The sequence below is a fragment of the Rhinolophus sinicus genome, linkage group LG01, assembly GCF_036562045.2.
Source record: "Rhinolophus sinicus isolate RSC01 linkage group LG01, ASM3656204v1, whole genome shotgun sequence".
In the NCBI taxonomy this organism is placed as follows: Eukaryota; Metazoa; Chordata; class Mammalia; order Chiroptera; family Rhinolophidae; genus Rhinolophus; species Rhinolophus sinicus.
The window spans coordinates 63,689,438-63,706,037 of NC_133751.1; the positions used below are offsets into that span (position 1 = coordinate 63,689,438).

At 43.0% G+C, this 16,600-nt stretch overlaps 2 protein-coding genes across 3 annotated transcripts in view; one reads left to right on the forward strand and one right to left on the reverse strand.

Annotated features, from left to right (window-relative positions):
• Positions 1-16,600, reverse strand: part of ARHGAP31 (Rho GTPase activating protein 31) — a 103,220-nt gene that overhangs the window by 60,794 nt on the left and 25,826 nt on the right. The gene's annotated exons all lie outside the window — the stretch shown is intronic.
• Positions 7,798-16,600, forward strand: part of B4GALT4 (beta-1,4-galactosyltransferase 4) — an 86,400-nt gene continuing 77,597 nt past the window's right edge. The window contains exon 1 of the mRNA XM_074331557.1: positions 7,798-7,943. The gene's annotated coding sequence lies outside the window, so the exon portion shown is untranslated. The remainder of the gene's footprint in view (positions 7,944-16,600) is intronic.

Below are 16,600 nucleotides of genomic sequence, written 5' to 3' on the forward strand. Positions count from 1 at the left end.
TAAGTATGTTTATTGGATGCCCACATGTAAAACACTGCGCCAGACTTTGGGGCTTCAAATAAGTATCTTATACTTACAATACACGGCCCATGACCTCAGCTTACAGTCTAGTTAGTTCAATTACATGCAGTTAAATTGTGGGTAGAACAAAAATGTCAGGAAGAGCCCTTTCTTGTTCATTCTACAGCTGTCAGGCAGGAGTCAGTTGGGTTTAATGATAACTTTCTGGAGAGAGAGAAAAGGGAGTCAGCTGCCAGAAGCTGTCTCTCCCCGTCTACAAATTTGCTTTCCCTTCTTAAAAAGAGAGTAGCTGATCCTCAGCAAAGAGGAGGGGTTTGTTTATTGTTTTAAAAATCTCATGGTTCCTCTTTAAAGAGGGTATAGGTTTGCAATGGATTGTTCCAGGCTTAAATTCCCCGAAGAGAGAGGGAAGTGGCAGGCTCTGAGGGGCCTCTCAGAGTGGCTTGATGGTGTTAAAGGGTAGCCTCAGGCAAGGGGCTCCGGTGGGAACACAGAGGAAAGCAGGCCTGAGCTGGGTGAAGAGATCCAGGGATTTACTGGGAGTATCAGCTCTATATCGAGGACCAAGCAGCCCTGGTGCCACACGACCCAGTGGAGGGCAGTTGACGGTCAGGACCCAGGTGATGTGATTAATTTTCAATCTGGGAGATCTGAAATGGACTGGAGAGAACAGGTAGTGGGCACCTGGCTGTTCACATAAAAGAGGTGGACAAGGGCTGACAGAGACCTTCATGACATTGTCTTGAGTGCAGACTTCTCCTCGTTCATGTCCCAACATTTTGGTGTAGAATCACTTGCTTAGCTCACTTAGTGGCCCTCTCTCACTTATCCTCCCTCAAGCATCTGGGAAGAGGGACAGATCAAGGAAGAGAAAGGGCCCCTGCCCTAGTCCTTTCCATTATTCACGCTGTGCTCATGTCCCACCCTCTCCAGGAAGGCTTCCCAGATTCATTTGTCCATCAAGGAATTTTTGGCACCCACTCTATGCCTGGGTACTATTTACTAGGTGCCAAGGACAAATGGAAAGCAAAACAGGAGGCCCCATCTTGAGGGATCTGAGTCTACTGTGAGGGAATTCATCTACATGAACCTCCTCCTCCACTGTTCCTGGTTAAGGAGACAAGTTCTGGAGCCATTCTGCCTAGGTTCGAAACAGCCCTGTGCCACTTTCTACCACTGAGACCTAGGCATCTCCTGTAAGTCAATGCCATAATCCTGGTGTCCTGGGTCAGTTCCAGTTTACGCCTGTGTTTTCTGTATAATTATGGATAGTAATCCCTTTCACTTAAAAATGTTTCCCAATTTGGGTAAAAAAAATTATATGGTTATCTTTCTTATAATGTTCAGTTTCCTTATTTATCAACTACAGTTAATAATAAAATCTACCTCATAGGGTAGATGTGAAATTTAAATAAAATAATCCGCAAACTGCTTGGAACAATGTCTCAATAAACTCCCAATAAATATTGACCACTGCCGTTGTTAATTTTACTGTGATTGTTGTCCCATTGGACTTTGGTGCTCTAGAGTGAGTGGGTCCCTACACCAGGGACTGTTTTACTCATTTCTGTATTCCTAGCACCCAGCACCATGTCCTTGCACATGGAGATCTTGACTCAGTATCTACTCCAAGGCCCTGGACCACATCCTTCAGCAGGAGTGGGGTGCACAGGGAAATAGAGGCTGTTCTCCTAATTCCTTTTCTGAGGTTACCAGGGAAAATACACAGCAGCCAGTTAAATCTGAATTTCAGAGAGAGGAAAGGTCAGAACCTGCAAAGGGGAATGGAGAGAAGAAGCGTGCTGAAGAGAAAGGACTACGGTATATAGGAAACTTTCTTTTACTTAAACGTAATGGTAACCACTCAAACTTTGAATTTCAGATAAATAATGAATAATTTTTAGTGTAAGTATGTCCCCAATATTGTATGGTGCATATATTAAAACCTGATTTGTTGTTTACCTGAAATTCAAATTTGACTGTCTTGCATTTTATTTGCTAAATATGGCAACCTTATTTCTGAGTCCATCTCCCAGTCTTTGCTGCCTCCGGCTCTGCAACAGTGTTCCCTTTAAGCCTTATACTCACAGAGCCACAAGCACTATTCCCTGTCTCCTATTTGCCCTGTTGGCCAACCCTAGGCCTCTCCATGGGACATCTCTCACGATTTAGCTCCCTCCAACATGAGGAGGACCTGAGGAAGGGGTAAGGTAGCAGCAGGTCTGGATGTGTCAGGAAGGCAGAATCCTCAATGGCTCAGAGGCATCTGGATGTCCAAAAGTGTCTGTGGACTCCTCTCCCTGTAGAGAGAAGGGGTAGCTAATTGCCTGAGGTGGTCTCTGGGAGAAAAGGGAGAGAGAGCCTGGATGATGCCAGTCCTGGTATCTAATCAGGATTTCTCTTCCCATGGGTTTGTCTTCTACACCCAACTCTGCATATTCCCACCTCCTGGAGGCCGTTCTCCTTGGCTACCAAGTATATTTTTAATTGTATGAGTGTGTGGATGGGTGGGGGTATTTTACAGCACTCTTTTATAAAAGGAGGGAGCAAGACCAGGGTATCTCTGAGTTTAGTGAGTATAAATTTTTGGAGTACCACCTTCCCCTTTTCCTTAGAACATTAATTGCACACCAGGCCTTGGGTTAAGTATCTCATTTATATTACTTCATTCAGTCCATTCAACTCTGCAAGCCAAGTAATAATGATCCCATTTTAGAGATTCAGTTTGCACGTCATGAAGCTAGTATTTAAGCTGAGTCTCTCTGACCCTGAATCCCACTCTTAACCAGCCTATTACTCTGCTCCTTTTTTCAGAATTCAGCCTGGCACCTACAAGGTACTCGGTAACAATTTCCTGAATGAATGCATGCTTGAATGCATAAATGAATGTAACTAGACCTGAGGAGTCACACTTAACCTCTGTAGACTCACCTGACAATGGTCATCAGGAGAATGATTTGTCATGATGTGTCTATATATTTTTGATTTTGAAAATTCATCAAAGTTAATTTGTAATCCAATACTTCATGACTGCTAATTTCATTACAATATTTTGTGTATTTGTTTTTAAATGAAAATGTTTTGGTTGAAGTTCCCATGTTCCATTGATCTTGATGCTCCTACTTATATTTTGCATTTATTACAGTGCTTTGGGGGAACATATTCCCTGTGTAATTCAGGATTCATCTGACTTTCTGGGAAATTATCTTTATGGGATTCTCAAATCATAGCCTCTGGCTGGTCCCTGCCTTTTTCAGAACTTTACTGAAACATGCTCTGACCTTCAATTTTATGTGAACCATCAGTAACTAATGCTCTCTGCATAGCTTTGAGTATTCCATTGAGAAATTTATTTTTCTTTTGATCTTGATGTACATTTGGTATTAATTTTTTTCTTGGTGTGTTTCCATTTACACATGAATGACCTCAGTCTGTTTTTAGAAGAGTACTGCTAGAGCTAGATAAAGATGAGGGCTTATTAGCAGGAAAATCCTTGAAGTTGTTGGCCTAGGATAGAACTACTTTTTCAAAGCACATAGAGCCATACTACACATTCTATTATACACACACACACACACACACACACACACACACAGAGTCATAGGAAATCAGGCTGTGAAACATAGAGACTCTACTATGAGGAATGTGACAATGAATATAAAAAAGTAAAACAATCAACATCATAAGAAAGTGGTGGGGACCAGGCTGTGCTAAACTGTGCTATGTGGGTTCTGGTATGGTTTAGATCAACATTCCAGGAGTGCCCAGAACTCTTAAGTCTCATGTCATAAAGTGAGAGAACATCTGGGAGACCCCTGAGAGGTAGCAGATTTCTGGTTATTACAGTGATGGGTTTTTCAACTGAGATACGTGCTTGGACAAGCATTAGCATATTAAGAGAAGAGCAAGGCAGCACAATAAATATGGGATTGTCTCAGATATTCTTGGCCATATGGTCAACAAAATTAAACTACTCCAGAGAAAGTCTCTTAAATTCCTCCTGGAGACTGCAGCTTTGGCTTGTGTACAGAAACAATATCCACACCCATGATGAGAACGAGGCTGGGTACCTCACATCCGCGAGTTTTGATCTAATCCTCACAATATCCTGTAAGGTAAGCATTATCGTTCTAATTTCCAGAGGAGGACCATGAGTCCCTTGTAACAAGAAAGAGGTCCCTTGTCACATCACATAGCTGGTCAGTGGTCCGGGCTCTGTGCTGATGGGGTCAAATGACGCCAATTTTCATAGACACTGGAGCTACTCCTCTAATTACTGTCTGAAGTCACTAAATCCCACTGGAATTGTATATGGCATTAGGGAGCAATGCCCTTGGAGAGCTTTGTGGATCTCCAAATTTGGGGATATCACTAGAACACTTAATGTATAGGATAAAATGAGGAGAACAAGTCACCTTAAGAGATGGCTACTGGCTCTGGAGTAGAAAGGCACTGAGACTCCCAAAGAAGAACTTTGTGGAGAAGAGCTTGAGGTCCACTACTTAGGCAGCAATACGCACGATGCACTTCTTTTGCCGGCTAAATTATTCATTTCTACACACCAGACCCTCAACATACACCATAAAAGTGTGGCTCAGCAAAGTTAGAAATGACTACATGACATGTATCTCATTGTGATTTTAATTTGCATTTCTCTAGTGGTTAATGATGGTGAACATCTTTTCATATGCTTATCCATCGATATGTTCCCTTCAGTGAAATGTTTGCTCATGTCTTTGGCCCATTTCCTAATTGGATCGTTTTTCGTTTTTTTTGTTACTGCTAAAGTTTAAGAGTTCTTGATACATTCTATATATAGTCCTTTGTCATATATGTAGTTAGCAAATATTTTCTCCCCTTCTGTAGGTTGTCTTTTTACCTCTTAACCAGGGTCTTCTGTAGAGAAAAGGTTTTTAATTTTGATGAATTCCAATTGATCAACTTTTTCCTTTTATAAATCGTGCTTTTGGTGTCCAGTCTGAGAATTCTTTGCCTAGTCCCAGATCCCAAAGATTTTCTTTAAATGTTTTTCTAAAAGTTTTATAGTTTTGCATTTTACATCTAAGTCCACGATCCATTTGTAGTTAACTTTTTATAAGGTTTAGGTCGAGGTTCATTGTTTGGCCTGTGACTACTCTAGCACCATTTTTTGAAAAAGCTATCCTTCCTACATTGCACTGTTTTTGTACCTTTGTCAAAAATCAGTTGGGTGTACTTGCATGGGGCTATTCCCGGTTCTCTAGTCTGTTCCATTGGTGTGTGTCCATCTCTCCGCCAGTACCACACTGCCGTTATGGTGCAGCTCTGTACAAGGCCTTAACATTGGGTAGACTGAGTCTTCCCATTTTCTTCTTCTTCTAGCTATTTGAGAGCCTGTGGCTTTCCATACACATTTTAGAAAAAGCTTGTCTATGTAAAAAACAAAACAAAACAACAACAACAATCTGGCTGAGATTTTGATAGGAATTGCATTAAGCCTGTAAGTTAATTTAAGGGGAAACTGACATCTTTTCTATGTTGAGTTTATAAGATCTTTTGATTTGTTCCTTCTCCATTCCCATAACTACCATCCAAAGAAGAATGTCATTAGTTCATGTCTGAATTACTTGACCAACCTTATAATTCACATTTGCATTGCGGTCTTCTGTTGTCCCCGTTCATCCTGCATATTGCTGCCAAAATAATGAACCTCAAGCACTTCTCCACAAAGTTCTTGTTTGGGAGTCTCAGTGGCTTTGTACTCCAGACCCAGGCCCAGGTTTACCATCTTCTTCAAACTCCCCAACTTCCACTTCTCATTCACTCTTGATGTACCCAATAATTCATGACTCTGGACCTTTCTCTGTTTGCTGTGTGTTCTTCTTCCTCCACACCCTTCTCCTCCTGCATCCCTCTTCCCAATTCCTATCCCACTTGCAGTGCCACCAGCTCCACCTGAGGAGGACACATTTCCCCAGAGGTCCCCAGCCCTTTTCTGGCCTGGTCACCTGTCCTCCCAGTACCCCACCTGTCCTGGAGGGGATTTTGCTTCCACTTTGAGGGTCAGGGTTAGGGTTCTTGAAAACCTGACTTGCCTCTGGCAATGTCGTAAGTGGTAGTCAGTACCTACATGGTATTACAAGTGCTATTTTTTTAAAGGACTTTTATGTACATTATCTCCTATGATTCTTGTAATTTTTAGATGCTAGACATTTTCTCAATTTTCATGACAAACCTGAGCACAGAGAGGTTAAGTAACCTGCGCCAAGTCGTACAGCCAATAAGTAAAAAAACAATGATGCAAACCTAAGGTTTCTGCTTCCTATTCCAGTTTAGTATTACATAGAGAAGTAGACCACAATGAAATTACAGTCTGCGTAGACTTTTGTTGGTTGGTCTTTGAGCCTAACCACCATTTTAGACTTTTTTTTCTCCATGGGAAAATGCATTTCAAATTCCAAGCCACCAATGTACAAGTGTTCCTCTGGAACATAACTCATTTTTGATTTGGGGAATGTCTCTATAGTCTCTCCACCAAAGGTTTCATTTTTATTGATTCCATTATTAGACAGGTTGGGACCCAAAGGAGGGATTAAAAACAAAGGCTTTGGAGTCAGGCATGGGTGTATCACTTATTAAAGGTAACCTTAAACAAATTATTTAACCTTTTTGAGCTTCTGTTTCCTCCTCTGCAAAGTGAGGGCACCATTTTATATATAAGATCACTGTAAGAATTAAATGAATACGGCAGGCATATAAAGTGCCGACAGTGGTGCTTGGTACGGAGTCTGTCTGCAGTAATGTGCAATTTTGTTGTTTTAAGGGGGGAGTCAGGCTGACAACAACTCGGAATACGTTCCCTTTGGCCAGGGATGGCCCTTGTTTATCCTATTGTACAGGTGAAATTATTATTATTATTTTTTTAACTTTCAGAAACTATTTCCCATCGACTTTATTTCCATTTTGTTTAAGAGTTAGTGGAAGTTATTAATAGCACACTCTTTCACTTTTAAGGTGACCCAATATGTATAATATATTATATGGTCACCCTACCTACAGATGGCTGGCTGGCAGGGCCCAGGAATTGTGACTTCAGGGGATCACACAGGCCCAAGGCCGAACCTCTCTGATTATAGGAAAGTCTGGCCTTTGTCAAGAACATCTCACCAGGGAGCTGAGAGCTACTGTTTGGATGTTTCCAGAAGCAGTGTCTGGGTTCCGTTGAGGGTCTAAAGCCAGGAAGAGAGCTTGCAGGGTTTAGGGAGCTCAGCCAAAGGAACCAACAGTCACGCAAGTGTCTGGTCAGCCAGGAGTCCTGCCAAAGAGCCAGGCCACAGGGCAGGAGCCAGGACACAGGCTGGAGAGGGGGCCAAGATGGCAAGCCAAACAGGAGGTGAGGGTGAGCCAGGAGACGAGGTGCCAGGGACACCAGTATGGGAGGTCAGCAAGGTGCCGGAAGGGCAATGGGACTCTGTGCATAGGAGGGGGTCTGGGCAGCAGTCCCCCCACGGTATCTGGCTCCATCCTTCCTCATCTTTAAGGGGGTTGAGGCACTGTCTAGAGCACATCCGGGTTGCACCCTCCACGATGCCACACATGTGCCAGCATTGAACAGTGACTCTGAGAAGACTACTGGTGATGACAAGGACCGGGCAGAATGTGGGTGGTGCCACTGCCACCTCCGGAGGCTGTGTTCCCTCTATCTGCACGTGTCAGTGTCATGTTCAGTACTAACTAGAATTGGAAGCTGATTTCACCTTTGCCTTAGTACTAACTTAACTTCTCACAAAGTAACTGTCATAAAACACTTCTCATAAGTGAGGTGTAGTGATCGAAAGCCCTATTAATCAAGAGGCACGCTGGCGAAAAGAAAGAAGCAACAGGATGAGAGTCTGAACTAGGTTCTCTCCTGGTTCTGCTTCTTGGTGACGCTGAACCTTAAGGTAAGTCACTTCACCTCCCTGAGCTCTTTTTCGTCAGCTGTCAGTGGCGATAATAATTGTGAAGGTAAACAGAATACGCGTATGCAAGCATTAGACTGTAGAGTGCTACTACATAGATATAAGCCAGACAATAGCTCCAAGAAAATAGTAAGGTAGTAGTATTTTCTAAAACAAACATTTCTCATTTTTATTCAGAAAGAAGCTCAGAAAAATAACATTATTATTTTTAAAATAATATAGCTGGGGTAAATGTAAGAAATTCGAGTATATTAGAATCAGGACAACTGCAAACGCTAAAGAAAGGCTCCCTGACATACTTCTTGAATATGTTAGTGGCAGTTGCTAATGTTATCTCCTTCTGGATCATACAACAGTTAGAAAACATAAATATCTTCCCAAAAGGTTAGGACAGATATGGGGATCATAGGCCCATACTAGAATATTAATATTAATGGAAATTCAGAGTCCCCTTTTGAAGAAGGAAGGACAATCTTTTTTTTCCAACAACCTCTCCTGGTTTGAACAAGAATGCTGAGGTGGGCTGTGTTTCCAACAGATGGAACACACAGCACCTTTGATCAAGGCAGCCTAGTGTTACAGAAAAAGTGTGGGCTCTGGAATCCGACGAGCCTGGGCTCTTTTCCAAGCAGGCCCTTACTGCTTCTCTATGACTTTTGGCAAGTTACTCAGCCTCACCCGGCCTCAGTGCTCTCACTTAGAAAATGAAGATTAAGTTGCCATAATAATTGAATTAAATAATGCCTGCCACACTTCAACTGTAGTGCCTGGCACAAAGGAGGGGGCTAGTAAATGGAGTTTCTCATTGTCCCTATGAAAGCACCTTGACCTCTGCCTTGCACTGTCAGGACATCGGGGACAAAAACAATGGCAATTACTGCAACTAGTCAATGTGGGTGAGCAGTGAAACAAGGCTGCCAAGAAAGCTAACGCAGCCCAGGCCTTGTGAATGGAAGCAGAGGGTCTGGAACTTGTGTGTGTGTGTGTGTGTGTGTGTGTGTGAGAGAGAGAGAGAGAGAGAGAGAGAGAGAGAGAGAGAGAGAGAGAGAGACGGAATTCTACATGCATTCAGCTGTGGTTAGACCACATCTGTAGCTCTGGGTGTAGCTTGTGGAAACTCATCTTAAAATACAGGGAATCCAGGGGAAGCTAAAGAGGAGGCCAGCAGGCCTGAACGCTCCTTCACTTGCAGAGTGGTTGGAGGAACTGGGGGGTTAACCTGGCAGAGAGAAGTCTTAGGACAAAGTCAGAACTGTTTCCAAATGGTTGAAGGGTTTCATGTAGAAGTAGGTGAAAACATAGTCTTTGTGGCTCTAGAAGGCAAATCAGGACCCACAGATAGAAATGACTTAGCGCTGTTTGGCTCAACAGCAGGAAGGACTCCCCTCAGCCGAGTGGTGCTCTTCACAGAGGGGCATGTCACCACAAGCAACCTGGCTCTAGTCTTCCTGCCCTGGGTGGGGTGAGATTAGCTGCCCAGTGAGGTCCCTTCTGAGTCAAGGAACGCTTAATAGAGCCCTGTTATTTTAATCCTGGTATACATTTTTTATTCCTTATTAAATCACATTTTATAAATCTCAGTTTCTTCAAAATGGTTAACCAAGGTGATTGTGCCTGAAGACATATTAAAAGCCAGAGGAAACAGTGACTAGGTTAGAGCTGTTTTCCTTTTGTCATTAGATTCAGAATGCTTTTGACAATTTTCATTCCATTCTAGAATTAACGAATGCTTACTAAAGTTCCCAGTACCTTCCCTGACTACTCTTCCCACCCTCAAAATCCAACCTGGAATCAAAGAGTCCTACTTATTAGTGCTTTGTCCAAAAGTTAAAATATTTTTTAAAGTCTAAAGATAGTAAACATAACTTTCCCTAACTGCTTCCATTTTTATTTTTTCCTCTCAAATTGTCCTGAAGTTCAGAACATATTTGTGCAGAAATACTATACACACACATAGAAGGAAACTGATTAAAAGGCTGATATTATCTTCTTTTCTTTCCAAATACAACCATGTAAATTACATATTTATCTCGTCTCAAGCATGGAACACTACAGAAATGTGATTCAGTGCTCAAACAATGTTCAATTTTTCAGCATGCGGACCCTGGAGCTATAGGAGATTTGGGGACCCTAAGGTCTTAGCCAAGTGGCCCTTGGATTCATTTGACCAAGGGCAGACCATCAGAAGTGGATATTTGAAACATGTCAGCAGTTTCAGAGGAGCACCCCACGACATTTTATTCTGAAAAATTACAAACAACCTCACTCCCACCACCGGCCGTGCCACATCCTAAGGAATGTGCAGCCTGGTGGGTCTGAAGGACCCATTGATAAGCAGAGCAGCTTTAACATGCCCTGGTGAGGCAAGCATTTGACAGCGGAGATTATTTTTGATGCTTTCAAAGGCGCGCACTTTATATATGTATTGCACGTATAGAGCATAGGTCTGTTTCCATGCCTGGCATGTATACATGACTGTCTATTTAAAAGCATTTCAAAGCTCATTTAGTAATGGCTTCTGCTAAGTGCTTTGGGGTGAAAGATAAAGAGATAAAGAGGCAAGTCCTCTCCTCACAGAACATAGGATGCCCTTTTTGACAGACACTTCCAGACTATCTCCATCTTCCTCATTTGACAGATGAGGTAACTGGGATTTCAAGAGGGGAGATGACTGGCTTTAGGTTTGTCAAAAAGTTAGGCCTAGAACCCAGGTTTCTCAATTCTAAAACTAGAGTTTATTATGTGATGGTGGAAAGAAAATATCCACACTGCAAACCACAAAACAGTTCTAAAGACTGGCAAAGTCACGAGGGGCTGGGAGCCTGGTTTTTATCCCAGCAAAGGAAGGCACACCCTGCCCCATTTTTTGGGCTGCTGCAACACACACCATGGGGGTGCTCACACTGGGTCACAGAACATTCCATCCTGGCATGGAATGCAAGATGGCTGGTCATTCCTATGAAGCCAGCAGGCTGAGGTGCTGGTATCAACGTTGCTTGCAAAGAGTAGAAGTAGCCATACCATGCTCCACCCCTGGTGCAGCCCTCATTCTCTGTAACTGCTGTTTCAATCCACTAAGGATATGAAGAGGCAAATGAGAAAATATACAAACCCCATTTTCTCCATATCCCCCATGTGTGGCTCTTAACCTTGAGCCTGGTCTGCCCTTTTCTTGAAGCCTCTGACCACATACTAATTGGGGCAATTCGATCAATTCAAATAATCAGTCAATTGAATGGAAATATCTACCACACCAGTTGGTTTTGTGAAGTTGCTGATGATAGTGGAAATGCCGCTCTACTTAGACATAGCCTCACTCTCCTCTCCACTGTGACTTCATCAGCGTCTCTGTTTACCCAGGCAGGGTCTTCCTTTACCCGTTTCTCAGCACCAGTGGGGACCCACATGACGAGGCTTGGCTAACACTGCGGTGGGGACACTACACACACGGCCTCTCAATACACTCATGGTTCAGTCACAGAACAGTCCAGCCTTTCACTGGCCACTGTGGAATGAGCGCGAACTCTGTGAGCGGGCACGCAGGGCATCCTCTGTCCCAGAGCCAAGTTCTGTTTCCAAGTTCCCCACTGTAACCTTGGATACGGCTGGATGGGGGTGGGAAGTTCTGTGAGGGGCCTTTGTCTGTCACTGGAGCCTCTCTAGAAGGAGGGTGTGGATAACTGGGTTTCGGGGCTGGCCAAGAAGGAGGGGAAAAAACTGGAAAGAGGGAACAGAACTGCTACAGGCCCACCAGGAAACGATCCAGGCCAGGCCAGGCCAGGTCCACTGCAATAAGCTCTCCAGGTTTTCTAGCTCCCCTCCCAGGCCTCTTGAACGTTTCCTTTCAGCGGCTCCCACTCACACAGGCTGCAAGGACTTCACAAGGGGAGACCCGGGGCCTGCAGTGTTTACACCGCACATGCATGTGTTTCTGATCCTGCAATGGCACCACCAGGCAACCCTGGGTGACTTGATATAGGCTATGTTGACAGGTGGTTCCGGAGCAGAAGCAGCAGAGAAAGATGATAGTGGTGACTGTCTGCCACCTCGATCTAAAAGGCAGTAAAATGGCAGGGACCCTCACAGTCTCCAGCTCAGTGTAGCCTTCGGGGACTCTACCCGCTGGACTCACTTATATCCTCAGACAGATTTCCTTCCTGTAGGATTCTTAGATTCCTTCCAAGGGACGTGAGGTGGCAACATGATCGTGTCATGAAGGCCCACCACGGGTGATTTAATTGTCCAGTAGATATTTCTTGGAAGAATAATAACAATTATTATTTTTCCAGAAGCTATCATTTAAAGCATCTGTTATATGCGAGACGCCTACTTACATGATTTCATTTCCTCTCCCCAAGAATCCTGAAAAGGCTATTACTATCCCCTTTAATAAATGAGAACACAGAGGTTGCAAGGTTAAGGCTGCACAGCTAGGGAGGGGCAGCTTTCAAACCTAGGTCTGTTGGACCCCAAAGCTTGTATCTTTATAATAATAAATACAGATGGGAACGTAGTGAGCAAACACTGCATTCAATTTTTAAACATTTTATAAATTTCTTTATGCAGTACAAAATGCATTTAATTTTGAGTATCATTTCTCATCTCTGAGGGCACACTCATTGTTCTGATTACAGCAGACCAGAAGCATACTCTGTCCAAAGTGTGATGTGGCTGACAAGGGCACTGAACTATCTCAGGCTGCATTACCACAAGTACAGTCTAGAAAGAAAGAGAACACCACTCTGCATGCCTCACTTGATGCCTGGAATATTATGTCCTGTTCTTGGGAACACAGTGTAAGAGGGACACAGGCAAACTGGGACATATTCATTAGAGTCTGACCTTGAAGGCCAGTGGACCCTAAACAAAGTCCTATGCAGAAAAATTAAGGAACTGAGGTCATTTGGCTTGGAGAAGAGTTGGAATTTCTAGAGGCATGGAGGAGTTGGGGTGGTTGGGGAGGAGAAGGGATATAATAGATATCTTTCAAGTTTGAAATGCTGTTCAGAAGAAGAATGCCAGTCTCTAATGTGATGGTAATGAAAGTCCTACATAGTCATAAAACTAGTATAAGGATACCGTTAACTGCTCAACAGACGGAAGGGCTTTCCAGTACGTGGAACTGTTCACAGATGGAATAGTTTGCTTTGTGAGGTACTGAGTTTCCCATCACTGGACATATAGAAATAGAGACAGGACTTGGTGTTCTTGTGATAGAACAGAGTCAAACATCAAGACTCCACGACCTTTAAAGTCCCTTCCAACCCCCCCAAATCCCATAATTCATCAGATTTTTCTCAGATTCTATATTTCTCCTTCCTAGTATCTCTTGCATTTAATGTGCTGCATACTTGGTAGACTTTACATTTTTCCTTCACTGGAATTAATTCTATTTTAAAATACTCCAAAATTCAGTTAATCATTGATGGTTTTATGAAGTTTCTTTGAAGAATTTTTGTTGTTGTTCTTGATATTTTTGATCAGCCAAACATTTATCCTAGATTTCTACTATGGGACATTTAAAGCAAATCTCTTGTCCATGGGGGAGGACAATTTATTTCTATGAACACGTTTCTAAATTTCCCTACCTAGTAACCAAATACTGTCATCATTTCCTCTTCTTAAATGGAACAGTAGCAAGATGGATTCCTTCGGTTTCTCCTACCCTGGAATGTTGAATTAACTTGTGTTGGCCACAGCACTGTATATACATTCAATTCAGTTCATTCATTCACTCGATAAATTTTGGTGGAGTGTTCGATATTGTTGTAGGCACTGGGGAAACAGCAGAGAATAACAGAAAATTATCTGCGCCTGGGAAGCTGCTGCCTTTTAATGGAGGAGACAGACTGTAAGCAAGATAAAAAAGTAAATATATATACAGGAGAAACTAAATATACATTAGATGGTGACTGGTACGAAAGAATAAAGCAGGAAGAAGTGTGTGACAGGGGTAGGGGAAAGAAAGAGGATGTTTCCATTGAAATAGGGTGGGCCAAGTCCCTTTACATTTTATTTAAATAGTGGGAGCTCCACAAAGATGACAGTTGAGTTTAAAGCCTCGAAGGAAGTAGAAGGAAGTAAGCAAGCAAGAGAGTGAGTAGGGTCAGTACCTGTCAGAGCACCCCAGGCAGAGCCATCAGCAGATGCAAATGCTGAGGGCCTAGCAACAGGTGTGACCCGAAGAAGTAAAAACAGGCCTCTGCACACAGGATCTTGAAGCGGAAAGAACACATCTGCACCCAAAACAATAGGCAGTCAACTGCCAAGTGCTAAGTTGTATATAGATCAGATCAATGAAAAACTTATCTTCTTTAGTTGTACTGGACCAGCCATTGTTCCCCAAAAAACACCTTGCATGTTCCCACCTCCAGGTCTCTGACTGTCCACCACGCAGGCCAGAGAGCTCTTCCCACACTTCTTGAGCATCAGATCTTAAGCAATCTTCCAAGTCCAGCCCAAACTTGTCCTCCCTCACGGAGCTCTTCCTGACCACCCAGCACACAGCGGCTCCTCAGTCTGAACCTAAAGAGTAGCAGGCCTCACCCTCGGCCTGCTGAATCAGAATCTTCTCAAGACCCATGGGTGATCTGTGTGCCCACTAAAGTTTGAGGAGCTCCAAGCAACTCATCTTCAAATGTGGCTGTATGCTGTAAAACTGTGGGCAGCCTTTAACAGTACAATGCCTAGTTCCACCGTTACAGATTCTGATCTAACCAGTATGAACTGAGTGGGTACTGAGGTTTTTTTCAAAACTTCCCAGGTGATTCTAATATGCGACAACAGTTTGAGAATTACTGGTAGCTCCTCTCTCGTTTCCCTCAAATTCCCCTCCCCACTGTTTTTCCCTAGCTGGCAAACAGCCTGCAGTCAGGCCTGGTCATTTTGTTCCTGAGGTCATTTTTTCTTCGGCATGTGGCAGCAGGAGAAGAGCTTTCCCTCCTTTCTTGTCCCCTGACTCTAGGACCCTGCACAGGGCCTCATGGAGGCCATCGTGGAGTGCAGACAGACAGTAGGAGTGAGAGGACTTACAGCAGATTCCCCACCCAGCAGTGTGGCCTTATGGTAGGCCACCCTTGCACAAGCCACTTAACTTCCTTCTCTGTAAAGGGAGAAAAACTATCTCTCCCATCTGCCACAAGGTCACAGGGTCTTGGGGAAGATCAACAGAGGTCATATGTGGAAGTGTTTTTAAAAGAGTAGAGTATTAATGTGCATGAAAGCTGGCATGGCTTTCTGTCCAGTAGTCCTGGAGTATTTGTTTCAAACTAAAAAATATCGCTTTCCCCTACTTCCCAAATCTAAGCAAGAATTTTAAGCAAAAGGGATGACTATGCCTGTGTACTGTCTATGTTGACACAGGTACGAGGCAGCCACAACAGCACAACTAAAGACACTCATGAAAGGGGACTTCCAAAACTGCTTCAGAAAGTGGCAAGAACAATGGGATAAGTGTGTTCGAAGTGAAAGGGGGTACTTTGAGGGGGATTAATGGCAATGTGCTTTTTCTGTAATAATTTTTTTTTTTAATTTAAACATTCACTGTAGTTTTTCTATCACACCTCGTAGGTAGAATTCAATAGTTATACCTTGCTGTGCCATGGTTACCAGAAGGCAGTGATTCTCTGACTTGAGGATATTTTGATTAGCACCAAATACCCTGTGAATGTTCAATAACTACTAACCAATGAGGCTTAACTTAAGATGGTACCATGTAAGACCACACTATGCCACTATTGAAATGAGGAGGACTACTCATTGCTTACCCACACGACCTAATTTTCACCATGTAAGGAAAGGATAGCATCTTCATTTAGCCATTCTGCTGATCTGCAAACTGAAAGAGCAAAAGACTCCGGCTCATTCAAAATAGGTTCTCTGTTTTACTAAAAGGAGTAGTCCACTAAAAGTCATACTAACTGCCAAATGCCAGAAGTTAAGAACAGATACACAACTGTGCTGCCTTTTTCTAGACCAAGCGCTAGAGGTGAGAAGAGTATAGAAAGGCCCCTCTGCCAAAATACGTTTTTCCCACATCTCGCCTTAGGAATTTTTTGAGGTTCTCATATTGGCAGTTTCTTTGAATAAAGTCAAATGCTCTTCTTGTGAGGGGCAACTAGAAGGCCTTAGGACCTTGTTGTGAGCTAGATATTGAACAGAGCAACAACATCCAGAATTTTTGGAATTTGTAAGTCAATTTTAAAAGATTTGGGAGACTCACATAGGGTTACTAATTTTTTATTTTTCTCAGAGATGTTATCAACTAACAATAAGAACTGTTATCATATCATAATAGAATGGACAGTTCAAGATAAAGTTATAAAGAATATAATCTCAATAAAGGACTGTTCTTTTCAAGAAATGACAGCTGTAATCTTAAAATTGTGATGATATATACAGATAAATATTTTCCTATGGCTCTGCATATGTGAACCACTCTACTAGACAGCAAGGAGGATTTCAAGTGGAATTGAGAATGTTTAGTGTCCTGGAGATGGGTGGAGCTAAAGAAGATGGTATATTCTAAAAAAGAGGGGAAAGAAAGAACAGAGGCAAGCTCCACAGCAATAATTTTGCCTAGGATTACATGCAGATACAGATAACAGTGCCCTCCCCTGTTGGACCTAAAGGGAACTTCA